The sequence below is a fragment of the Lynx rufus genome, unplaced genomic scaffold, assembly GCF_022079265.1.
Source record: "Lynx rufus isolate CCGP_SWC_20201006 ecotype Redwood Valley unplaced genomic scaffold, mLynRuf1.p SCAF_1, whole genome shotgun sequence".
NCBI classification, from domain to species: Eukaryota; Metazoa; Chordata; class Mammalia; order Carnivora; family Felidae; genus Lynx; species Lynx rufus.
Window position 1 is genome coordinate 104,575,491 of NW_025814823.1, and position 13,044 is coordinate 104,588,534.

A 13,044-nucleotide genomic window follows, 5' to 3' on the forward strand; every position below is an offset into this window, starting at 1 on the left:
GCATCTGTCACTTCAATTATCTCGATCTTGAATTTCCCGTGGAAACAATAAGCTGGTAATATCTAACATGATACTTACAACATGACTTTGACATTACTCTTCTCTTCCTTTTTTCTTACCATTGTTGTAGTTAAATCCACAAAGTGAAAGCTAGAGTAAAACTTACATAGCTCCATCAGTATTCTGTATGAGGACGTGTCTAGGACCAAAAATCTAAAGTAAAGGTAAGAACTTGGTAAGGGTATGTTGGGGGAAAAAGAGTCAAAATGGCTACAATTCAAGTATTAGGAGATGTTAAAAGGGCAGATTGACTTGAAAAGTAAATACTTTATAGGTAGATTTTGCCATGGGAATAGGGGTGGGGAAAGAAGGGTGAAAAAACGAGAAAAGAAGTCGCCAAATTCCTTTTGCCAAAAGTATGCCATGGCCAAAAAAAAAAAAAAAAAAAGAATTGTTGCTTAGAAGCTTGCAGTGACCTATGGCCCAGTTTCAAGAAAAGTAGCATTCTACCATAGTTTTTTGAAGTAGGCATAAATCCCATTGTACAATCAGGCTGGGATTATAACTTAGGCTTTTAAAATGTTCTGGGTCCCATTCATCATGCAGAAGCTGGGCAAATGAAATATAAACAATTCTATTCTGCCAGCATAAAAGCATTACTAGCAGCATAATAGGACTCATAAGCAAATGGAAACGTCTAAAATATGAGTCCAAAGAATTCTACATAGAGGCTTTGCTGCCATCGTGCTCTGTGACCTTTAGCAAATTATTTGCCATTCTGGGTCAAGCCTGGCTGGTTAAGGTTAGGGTCATTGAACCAAGTATCACATATGGTGGTTAACTTTATAAAGAAAACTGTCCCAAGGTCACATTCACTATACAAATAAATTTGAAGAAAGAGGTAAAAAAAATTATAGACGATATGAATGACTAAGCATAATCCTGTCATATTACCAGGATGCTAAAGAAAAAATAATTCAAATGCAAGGCCAATTTCTCAGTTATTGGTGTTATCTTTGAATGGGAAAGACAGGATCTAAATATTACCAGCCTTTTGTGGCTGCTGTTTGCTCATCTGGAAAAGAATCGTCGTACTCAAAGGATTGTTAAGATAAGTGACCTATAAACATTTCTGCCAATTGCTCCTTTAAATGGGAATTGCTCTGTGAAAGTCCCAGTAATGATCCAGTGGCCTGGAACAATCCAAGTTCAGTGTCCCAGCCTATCCATGTCCTTTTGTCATCAGGCAAGTAAATATCCCAGGCACTTCTGAACTCTGAGAAGTCAATAGGTTTTCCTAAGTACACGGACGGTAGGGCAACACGGTAGGGAAGGGCAACAACCTCTGATAGATCCATTCTCTTTAAAACCTTATCTAGAAGTTTTAGGGGTGCCTGGGTGGCTCAGTCTGTTGAGCATCTGACTTCGGCTCAGGTCATGATCTCGCAATTTGTGAGTTCCTAGCCCCGCATTGGGCTCTGTGCTGACAGCTCAGAGCCTTGGAGCCTGCTTCTGATTCTGGGTCTCCCTCTCTCTCTCTGCCCCTCCCCCACTCACGCTCTGTCTGTCTCTCTCTCTCAAAAAAAAATAAATAAACATTAAAAAAAAAAACCCTTATATAGAAGTTTTAAATTGAGAATTGTGCCAGTCTGAAATGGGAGAATGACTTTTTTTTTTTATTTAAAAAAAATTTCTTTTAAATGTTTATTTATTTTTGAGATGAGAGTGAGACAGAGCATGAATGGGGAAGGGCCAGAGAGAGGGAGACCCAGAATCGGAAGCAGGCTCCAGGCTCTGAGCTGTCAGCACAGAGCCCGATGCGGGGCTCGAACCACGAACCGTGAGAACATGACCTGAGCCGAAGTCAGATGCCCAACCGACTGAGCCACCCAGGCGCCCCAAGAATAGACTCTTAATGTGTATCAAACTGTACATAAAAAGGGAATTGGCAATAATTAATAAATCCAAATTCACACTGATTTGAGAAGTTATTAGCAATCAGTTTTCAACCTATCACTCTATGATGCTGAAAAAAAATCTATCCAATTAATTGGACAGCTTGAAATACTTCTAAGATGAGTTTCAGAAAACGAGAATGTTTGGGCTTCTGGATAGGTGACCCGGACTCTCCCTTGAGCAAGAGGCAGATCAGCTACAGCTTCCTAAGGAGATCCTTGATCTTGTGTCAGTCTGTCCTAGTCCTACTGAGGTTCTAATCCCCAAGCGCAGATTGGCTTTAGAATCAAAGGTGGCTCCCAAGGACCGGGATTCTTTTACCTTCCAGGGAGAAATGTCCAACAATGTGAGTTATGACTGGCAAAGTCCCCTTGGAGCACCCCAGGAACCCACTTGACTTTGAATATAGACTGGAGGAACTAAGACTGGAGGGGTCTTAAATTACCTTGCTTCTCCAGAGAGACTTCCTTAGAATTGGGGCTAACCTAGAAGAGAGATAGCTGAGGATTCTAAACACTCCTGAATACAGGACAAAAGGTGCCATTGTTGAGGACAGAGTATTAGAGTGTTGCCTATAAATTTCACAAGGCTGGTAAATGCCACCTGGAAATATCAGAACAATTACTTGTTAAATGACCTCACAGACTAGGGTCATTCTGTTATATCATAAATACCATGCCAGTGTTTCTTAAAATACGGTGAGGGGATCCCTGACGTCAGAATCACTCGAGGAGAGGGGGTGCTTGTTCAAAATACAGATAACTGAACCCCACCCCAGACTCCTGAATCAAATCTTAGAGAACAGAGTTCAGCCCACAAACTGAATTTCTAAGTTGATTCAGATGATCCATATCAAGGCAGGAGAATTATTTTGTCTTTGTAGTGCATGAGAAACTTAAAAGACACTCACAGATTAGAGATATATATATTTTCTGCAAAATGTTTTAAGTACCATAAAAATAAAAACAATACTTCTTGTGATGAGTTCTTAAGAACCATGCCAGTTTATTCTGCCCACATTAATAATAAACACCATTCTTAAAATGTAATTATGAGCATAAAATTATTGGCAAAAATATCAATTAGCCTTCTCAAAACTGTGCCTTTATTTTGTCACCAAAAGTAATTACGTTATTAAGGAAATTTATAGTTTTTTTAAGTATCAGTCACTTAGCTGCAGGAACTTATTAAGCTGTTTTACTCCTCCCATACCCTTTTAGTCATCAGAATTTTTGTGATAAAGGTTTTTTATTATTTCTTAAACTATAAATTGTGAACCACTGCAACCGGTGATTAGGCTGAATATGAATTTATATCCAGGTTATAAATTCCTAAAAACATGTTTCATTAGAATTACTAAGCCAGTCTTAACTCTGGTAGATTAAATAGCCTCTGCAATAAAGCTCTGTTTACGTCTATTAAGGATTTTTTTTTTTTTTTGGTGCAAAACAATTCAGTTTTAATGCATTCTCTTAAGAAGCAAAAGAAAACAGTTCCTGATATACATGCCACTGCAAAGCAGTAAACCAGTGTTGCATGGTAATGTGACAAACACATTTCTTTTCTACAGGAATTTTTTTTTCCTCTTATAAACTCTCTTTCCCCAAACCACGACTGTAATTATTTCACAAAATGTAGTTTGCCATTCCCGAAGAGTCAAACACTCCTTTTCTCCCTCACCAAAATCACAAGTTCAGGCTGAATACAGAATGAAAATAGAACTTGAGAGGCAGTCTTTGTTTGTAGCATGTTGTTCCTACTAAGGGTTGCCCCCTACCCACACTCCACCCTAGTGATCCAAATGAAGTGACTTAAGCGTACATATTATGTTTTAACAGATGGGCCGGCTGGCGGCTGCTGGGCTGTAAAACAGGAACTCAGAATCTGCACGAGTGGTATTGAACTAAATGCTCGTAAAGTTCATGGACATACACTGACCCAGACAGACCACGCAGATTCAGACATGCATGCACACACACAAACACACACACACACACACACACACACTGATCATACACTCCATAGATCAGAGGGTCCATCTCTCCACCCAGGGCAAGTTCAAGGCTGTTTCCCCCTCCATATATTTCTATCTCATTCACCCATCAATTTTACACACACACGCACATCTACATATGCATATTCAAGCATGAACAGTTATATATCTCAACGTTTTGGTATATTTTCAAAGACATTTTTTCCCCCAAATTGTGTTTCCAAGTCTCTAGTACACTCCGGAAGCTCTCATTCACATCAAATAAGAATGACAAGAAAATATTACATTTAATTCTATTTGGTCCACACATAATATAAAGGACATGTATGCAACTGCCCTCAGAAAAACCAGCTGCTTTTAACCCTTATCATTAAAACAGAGAAAAAATATCCCAGACTGGGTCACAAACGAAGTGTCAAATTTAACCTTGAATCCTCTGTTGTCAGTTCCTGTCACAACTTCATCGCTTAAAACACACACAACCGACCAGCCTGGTGGTCCCTTTCACGGTTTCGTCTTGGATTCTCCCAGGCTCCCTGCACTGGGACAGACAGCAGCTCCCCGCCTGGTCCTAACGAAGTCTTTCCGACACACCTTGCAGGTGATGTGGAGGTCCGAGCACCTCTTGAGGGATGCGGATACAAGTGCTAATAGAAAGTAATTACTTTACCAAAGTTTAATATCCATGCTGTCAATTCCTTTCAGTAATTGCAAAGCACTGAAGCCCCTGTTACAGAACCTAGATGGTCGCTTAAGTTCTCTGACCGCTCAAGACCCACCCCGAACACGATGGTCCCTGGTTCAGGCTACGGATAGGACACTGTCGCGCCGCACCGCCTCTGGCGCTGGTTAATTTTTCAGAAACCCGTCCGCAAGCCATCTAGGAACTGTTGCCCGTACACGACAGGGCACCGAGGCCGCCCCCAGCGCGCGTGTCGTCGCCGCAGAGGGCCAAGGGACGCGTCCCCAGGCCCCACCTAATGATGGCAATTACAACATGCCAAGTTCGTGAGAACGCAGAGCCGCGTCCCGGACCGAGTTGCGACTCTCCGAAACAAGTTCGGGAGTGGGGATACTAGCAAGGAGTAAATCCCGCCTGGCCCTGACCTCCCCACAGCCGCCAAGCTAGGACCGACGCACCGACGCCCGCCAGGACCCGTCCAGTCCCCCCGCTCGCCGAACAGCGCCAAGAGGAGCCGCTCGCCTCGCGCGCGGCCACTCACCCTCCTCGCCGAGTCCCGATCACAAACCGACGCCCCTGCAGAGGGTCCTGAATCCCAAGTTGCCCCGAACCGGCGACCGTTCTGGCCCTAGCGGACCCGGCACACTGGTTCGGGAAGGCACCTCCGAGGGAGCACGACAAGCCCGGCGGGCGCCCCGGCTCAGCAGCCGCCCGAACGCGTTGACAATTCGTGGACCAGCTTAGCGAATGAGGCGGACCGCGGAGCTGAGGCTACCCGGCTCTGGAGGGAGGCGGGGCCGCGCGGCGGGCGGGGCGGAGCCAGCCCTGGGCCAGCCCGGCGGGGCGGGGCGCCTTCCGCGCGTGACTGGCGGAGCCCGCAGCCAATTGCGGCGACTCCGGGAATCCGGGCGGCCGCGGGCCGTGCCGAGCGCCCGGCTCCGCCCCGCTGCCGCCGTCCAATCGCCCGCGGCTGAGGACTGGATCTGAGACGCGCTGGCGGCGGGGAAGTTGGCTGCGGTGGGGTGCCTGGGCTGCGGGCTGGTGCTGTCGGGGTAGCTGCCCCGCGACCCGGGTGCCTCGGGAGGGAAGTGGCGGCCCCGGAAGGCCCCTGCCTTAGAGAGGTCTGGGGCCTTCCAGAGCCCCAAGAGCCGCAGCGTGTCGGCGCGCTGTGAAGCGAGAAGCCCAGCCGCAGCGCGGACCGACTCCGGATTGACAACGCCCACACCTGGTGTCCGCGGGAGGCGCCCAACTTGGCGTCCCCAAAGGAGCCCCAGCGAGGAAACCGAGACCCAAAGAGGGTGAGTCCCGGGCCGCCTCACCCAGTCACCTTTGGAGGCCCGGGCCCGCAACTGGGAGCTCCGGGCTCCCTGGAAAAGGTTCTGGTTGCGGTTTGGTGGTTATCTTCAAAACAAAACTCCGACTCTGCGGACCTCCTGGAAAGTTCATTACACGTCCCCTCCTCAGCCGTGCTTTCATACCAACAGCAGCAGCAGGAGGGAAGCCTACCGGCGCCTAGGCCCCCTTCCCGGCCCAAAGTGCCTGAGGCGCTTGGGCAGAGCCCGGGGGCGAAAGGGAGGCTCGGACGCTAGACGGCGCCGGAGGCCTCGATACCCAACCTAGGGTCGGGCTGCTCTGTCGGGGGACTTCCGTAGCATGGCTCCTGCTGCTGTTGTTCCTTGGGTCCGCCAGAGGGCCAGGGCCGCCCAATCCTCGCGAGCAGGAACGCCTCCAAGCGAGCCACAAGTGCCCACAATGCACGCTGTCGTCCCCTGCTCCTTCGGATGTTCCTGGACCAAGCTCAGAGACCTCCCTAGCGGCGGGCACCGGAGGATCCTGAGCTTTCTGGTCGGTCGCAGCTCAGTAGCCCCTCTGAGTAGGCTCTGTGGGCTCTGCCCTTCCTGGCCGGCCCGGTCACTTCTGCCCCTTTTGTTGGCAGGGATGCTCTTCACCCTGTGTTTAAGCCCTTACCTTGGCTGAAGTATACACATACACGGAGCTGTAGGTATAGAGTCAAAAAGCAACGGGGTTGGGTGTTGCTTAACAGGCTGAGGCCTAGAATGTTAGCAAGCTGTAGACCCATAGCTTTGGGTGCTGAGCAGCCAATGGGTGCCTGGAATTGCACCTGGCATAGGTAGGCACTCAAACCGTGTTAGTAAAATGAACTTATGCGTAGTAGGAAAAGGGTCAAGCTTTCTGGTGCCCTGACACCTTCATCACTGACCATTGGCTCCCTCAGATTCACAAGTCCTGAAGGTTTTAGTTTCTTGTGCGTGAGGGAGTATGGACTATTACAGGTGTTATTTCGGTAGCTGCTTGACCCTCCTGATGAGGGTCATTGGCAAGAAGGAAGGCAAAAGGCCTGTAGCTGGAAAGGAATTGAAATGGCCACTCCAGCAGGGAAGGCTACAGCTCTGAGGTGGGCTCTCTGGCCTGGTTTGAGTTTCAACTTGTGTCTATTCAGCTCCCTGTCTCAGCAGGGAAAGGTCCCTAAGACAGGTTGTCAAGCAAGAAAATCAGGCTCTGGACAGTCCTTAGTAGGCCTTAAAAACCTATTTGGATTGCAGAAATTACTCATTTAGTGAATCAAAGGACTGGTGTAGCCAGGGGAGTCCAACCCATTCCATGGTAAGCAGTTGTTTACCATACTGCTGACTGGCTTGAGAGAATGGCCTTTGCCCACAAGGAATGAGCTGTAGACCAACTGAATGGAATATACACCAGATCTCTGCCTAGGTTGGGGTTGGAAGATAAGGGGAAAAGTATATTTCCTTGGATTCCTTACCCCACCCCACCCCCCAACTCCTGTCTATAACTAGAGAAAAAGTTTGCCAACAGTGTTTATCATGTTAACACCCTGTGAAGGTTTTTCACAGATGCTAGTGATTATTTTAAAAATCACCTTGGTAATAGGAGCTAAACATTGGCTGTTGACTGTACCTGCTATAGTATTTGTGTTAGATGATGAAACAAGGAAATAGGAAGTTTCTTTTTAGGAAATAAGAACTAGATGGGTGACTTCCATGTCCTGATTTCCAGGGTTTTCCATCTCTTTGTTCCATACAGACATAATTGCCATGGGTTTTCAGACAAGTAACTGGTTTAATTTTCCTTTATAGAGTGGATGGCATTTAGAGACAGCACATCTAGACTACATTCGTATTTCCATACCATCTTCTGTTGTAATTGGTGTTTGATAGGAGTTTGTCACTCTGGCACAGACTTAATCCTTTGGCTGTCGTTCTCCCAGTGATCTCTTGAGTTTGGGCTGTCCCCGTATTCTACAAGGGAAAAAGATAAGATTTACTTGCATAAGAACTCATTGTAGTCCTATCTGTATGAAATAAACAGAAAACCAGGGAAATCTAGACACAGAAGACACTTGCTTAGTACTAACCTATTTCAGTGAAGACAATTTCTTTCCTTCAAAAGGATGAAGAAGTTTGTGGAATGGCTTGGGAATGAGAAGACTGAGTTGAGGCCATGGAAGCTGGGCTGGTCCTTTTGTGGATGGTGAGCAAATTTCCCTTCAGGCACTGTCACCCATCTCTGACACTGAAACAACATTTTGGAGCCTTGTAAATTTCAGCAGGATGTGACTGATAGGAGCCCTGGGTTCTAATCTGAGCTGTGAGTGCTCCTGGCAGTCACTTAACCTCTGTTTACCCCTGCTTCCTCTCCATAAAACAGCAGTGGCAGAATTGACCCACTCTGTTTAGCTGCTTAAGGGGGACACTGTGACAGCGGTTAAAAAGCACTGCCAGTTCATGCCATTTATAGCAGTAGTGATTGTTGAAAAGGAGAACAAAATGATGTTGAAATAGGAAAACAGTGTGGTCTGAACAGTTCCTCTCTACACTTGGAATTTCTCTTCGTTTTAATCTCGTTGGATTATTGTCCTTTTATTCCATAAATGGAAATGACGGAAAAGGGTCCTCACAGTCCTTGTTCTTTGATTACCTTGTTCTTTGATTGTCCTTGTTCTTTGTTTTGGGAGCTTTGCTCAACTGAATAGTGTTTTTCCCTATTTTCCGTTTCCACCACCTCTCTCATCATGTATTCACTTTGAAAATTATTCAGAAATTGAACAGGCTGAGCTAAAGACCTTAGCAAAGAAATGCAATCAGAAGCAGCAGATTCTAATACCAGCCCTGCCATAGGTTCGTTCTAGGACTACAGGCAAGCCATTAACCTGAGTTTTCCAACTACAAAACAGCAATCCTTCTGATTAATTTCACAGAAAGAAGAGATAACTCATGATAAGGCACTCTGAAATATTAATTCCCCTAGAGAGGACAAAATATCTTGTAGGTGATTTTGCAAACTCAAGTATGGTGTTAGTTTGTCCGCAACTAGGAGCTATTTTTGTAACAGAGAGATTGCTCTGGCACAGGGTCTGCAGCCAGGGTGATACCACCCACAAAACAATGATATCTCATGTGTTTAAATGATAATGCAGGCACCCCCTGTCAAAGTTCTATTGCCTCAGGTCCAACCAAGGAAAAATGTGATAACAAAAATGTGTGGGAAAGGGAAGCCTCTGTTGTACACAAACTTGGGATTTCCTCATGCATGCCCTGGAAAAAAATCTACACTGAACTTGTTAAAAATGGATGCCACCGTGTGAGGACAACTCTGATGAAAGGCTAGAATGATCTAAGGAAGATGGCCTGGTACATAAAACTACACACATTGGTCAGAAGGCCACCAGAAGAGATTAAAAAATACCATTAGTTTTAAAACTTCAGAATGAGTAACACTGAGGAATTTGGAAAGGGAGGGTCATGTACTCAAGAAGGAAAAACAGACTCCCAACCTAAGTTAAAAATAAGAACAGCAGGGTGTTCTGAGAAACAGGACAAACAATATGGGCTGAAGAAACATGATCGACTGAAGGTTTTATTTCCTTTCCGTTGCTTCCTAACTTTGAGACCTCGGACAAGGTGCTTAGCTTCTCTGAGATAATTGGGGTGGCGGTGAAGAATGTTGGGTTTTTTCTGCTTAGCTTATTATGAATCTCAAGCAAGAATCTCTGTGTAACTCTTAGCACAGGGCTGGGCTCATACTGGTCCTTCTGCTGATAATAACAATGCCTCATATTTATTGACACTCACTGTATGTCCTGTGCTGTTCCATACTTTTCCATCTAATTACTCACTTGATGCTCACAATCAGCCCCTAACGTTGCTACTGTCTCTCCTTCCTCAGAGTTGCTATCTATGTGGAAGGACTGTTCTAAGATTTATATTCTTCTATGGACTAAAAGTCAGCAGCCTCTTTTAGTAATAGTATTTGCAACCAGCATTGCCTGTTTTCTTTTTTTTTTTTTAAAATTTTTTTTTTTCAACGTTTATTTATTTTTGGGACAGAGAGAGACAGAGCATGAACGGGGGAGGGGCAGAGAGAGAGGGAGACACAGAATCGGAAACAGGCTCCAGGCTCCGAGCCATCAGCCCAGAGCCCGACGCGGGGCTCGAACTCACGGACCGTGAGATCGTGACCTGGCTGAAGTCGGACGCTTAACCGACTGCGCCACCCAGGCGCCCCGCATTGCCTGTTTTCTTACGGAAAGGGCTAATCCAGTCTTGCCTGGTACCTCATTTAGGCTGCATTGAGCACTTGGTAACATACAATAAAGCAAGTGACAGGTTCAGAATTCAGGACAAAAATGGCCACAGAAAACAAATGGTGCTTCAAAACTCCAAACCACTTCCAGGTCTACGACTATAACCTCCTCAGTTTGGGCTTCCAGACAGTGTGCTCATCATCTGGATTTGGGGTTTAATGAACGTTAGTTCCCTTGAGGCAGCAATGTGGGAACAGTAACTGGCTAAAGAAGGAAAAGAATGGATTATCCTTAAGAAATGAATTGTATCATTAGTTATTATGAATGCCCCAAATTATGACAGATTCATGTGTAAGTATGCCAGGGAAAAGTAGCCGTGAGCTATAATACACACAATCGTTTATTACCCAAGAGAATTTAGGTGCTAATGTGGATGGTTTTGCATCTGTGAGATTCTGAAACCCACAAAGGATTCCAAGATATAAAGCCAAATAAACCATAATACAGAGGGAAATGATTTTGATTATGTAACATTTATATATAGCATTTCATTTTACATTTTCAAATTGCTTTTCAGTCATTGGTTTATTCTTCATAGCACACCTGGGGAGTATATCCATGCTGTTATCCTCTGTTCACAGCTGAGGCAACTGAGACTGAAGGCAAAGTGTTTTGTCCAAGCGCACAACAGGGGCAGGGTGAGAAATCATGTATTTATTCAATCACGGGTCTATTCAGCACCTCTCCTTGGCAAGATACCACAGTGTGTGGTGTATAGTGATGGGTACTGTATGCGTGGTCCCTGACGTGCAGGGAGTCTGCTGGGGCAGTAAGCGTTTTGTGGATGGTGTCTCCAGGAGTGCTCTAGCCAGCAAGGACCAGGGTTTAGAGGAGGAGAAGGTGAGTCCCCTCACATTCCTGGAGACAGTAGCATTTGAGACCCTTGAGAGATGGGTAGAATTTTGGCAAAGAGAAGCTGAGGGTGGTGTGAATGCCAGAGCAAGGAAGGTGGGCACATTCAAGGTGTATTGGAGAATGTTTGACCACAGCAGGACGTTTGTCAAAAAAGGGCTGGTGAGGAGAAAGCAGATTTTCCAGCACACTGAATGCCCGGCTAAATATATAGATTTTAGCCTGTGGGCAATGAGAGCTCGACTCCTCTCTGACTTCTTCCATTCCCTCATTATTCTAACACGCACTGAGTGCTAATATACACTTAGTCTCCAGATGTTTTCTCATACACTGGCTTTTCTAACCTTCACAGCATTCCAACGAGATACATATTATTTTTCCTCCTTCAGTGGATGAGAACACTAATGCATTTGGAAATTCAGACTTGCCCACCATTATGGAGCTCATAACTGACAGATGTGGAATTTGGAAGTAGGACTTTTGACTTCCTCATAGGTGTTTGTGGGAAGAAGGGTGCAGATTCTGGACATTGTATTCACAATGCTCATCTAATAATATGCCCTCCACCCTGGCTCAATGTCTTTCCAGAAAGGAAAAGTAAATGGAAGAAAAATAAAATTAATTTCTTAGCATGTAATTTATTTTATTTCTAAAGTCAGCTGCAGGTCAGTAAGAAAGACAAAGACAGATTGTGCTCTACGATTGATAACAAATGTCTGCATTTTGATAACTTTAGTGTTGTCAGTATCTTTAATATATTCGGATCTCAGCTTAGTGTTTCCACTAAGCCAGAATCTCTCTCTGGAGTTGGTCAATTCGGTCCCTAATCCTTTCCCCTTAGCATGCAACCTAACCCGTTTATTGTAGTGCCCTATGAGGTCTCCATCTCAGCTTGAATTTCGCCCATTAAGAAATAGCTTTTTCTCTTCAGATACAGGCTACTAATTAGCATTTTTACTGTTTAATCATCTGGGCTAAAATACAAGTGAGAGAAGTATTATTGTTAATCCAAAAATGCTTAGAAAGGAAACCGATTGCTTATTTAAATCTTCCTATAAAGAAATAAAGAGATGCCCTCAAGGGGTGGGTGAGATGAGAAAACTTAGGTGACATAAAAATTAAAACTGAAAATTTTAACATTTGTGAAATAGGGCACTTCTTATTGATCTGGTATTATGGAAGAGTGGGTTTTTTTGTTTTGTTTTTTGTTTGGTAAATTCCTGTCCGTGATCAGTCAAAGAAGTTTTCCTCTAGAGCAAATACCTAAATACCTGCAACAAATGACAGGCCACTGTTGACCCTATATGTGAAGAAAAACAGGAAACCACTAAAACGGAATATTTCAAAATCCTAAATCTAATGCGTAACATTCTCCTTGTCTCTCAACCCTCTAGTGCCTTGTTTGGCTTTGTCCGGATTGTATTTTATGACCCGGGTTATAGAGAGATCCACAAATAAGTGGTTAAGTGTTTTTCCATGGTTTTTTGTTTGTTTGTTTCTTAAAGAAGTTGAAAGAAAGTAAAGTTAACATGTAAGGATCATTAAATTTCATCTAAGATCTTAAGGATTCTATGTGAAAGATAAAGAAAATAAGCACTGGACCAGAAAACTGTATCTGATTTCTCTTCTCTCTTAAAATGCCATAACTTTTTCATGTGCTTTGTAGGAGAGCAATGGGCTGGGATAAGATGGTCTCTGTTTCACTGAGGAAAGTGATAAAACTAATCCATGTTGTCTTGGCTTCTAGATCTGCAAAGCAGGGATGCTTACCTTGAGATACAGAGAAAACAGAACTTTGAAAGACTCAGAGGAAATCATACAACTGATTGTAACCATTTGCATCTCTTTACAGAGGAAAAATCCACAATACATACATCTGGGGACTTTCCATATTGATGGAAGAAAGTGTTCAGGATACCTAAGTGAATCCCATTGAAG

General features: G+C 44.6%; 1 protein-coding gene and 2 long non-coding RNA genes across 4 annotated transcripts in view; 1 reads left to right on the top strand and 2 right to left on the bottom strand.

Moving 5' to 3' along the window:
* Positions 1–5,389, bottom strand: part of MARCHF3 (membrane associated ring-CH-type finger 3) — a 149,863-nt gene extending 144,474 nt beyond the window's left edge. For both annotated transcript variants that reach the window (XM_047084069.1, XM_047084074.1), the window contains exon 1: positions 5,173–5,389. The gene's annotated coding sequence lies outside the window, so the exon portion shown is untranslated. The remainder of the gene's footprint in view (positions 1–5,172) is intronic.
* A 214-nt stretch (positions 5,390–5,603) lies between these two features.
* Positions 5,604–13,044, top strand: LOC124515316 (uncharacterized). Its single transcript, XR_006962788.1, has 3 exons — positions 5,604–5,929; positions 8,061–8,141; positions 12,959–13,044. It is a non-coding gene; the product is annotated as an uncharacterized LOC124515316 (long non-coding RNA).
* Positions 7,725–8,363, bottom strand: LOC124515319 (uncharacterized). The gene is made up of 2 exons (XR_006962789.1): positions 8,026–8,363; positions 7,725–7,909 (listed from the first exon to the last, which is right to left on the bottom strand). It is a non-coding gene; the product is annotated as an uncharacterized LOC124515319 (long non-coding RNA).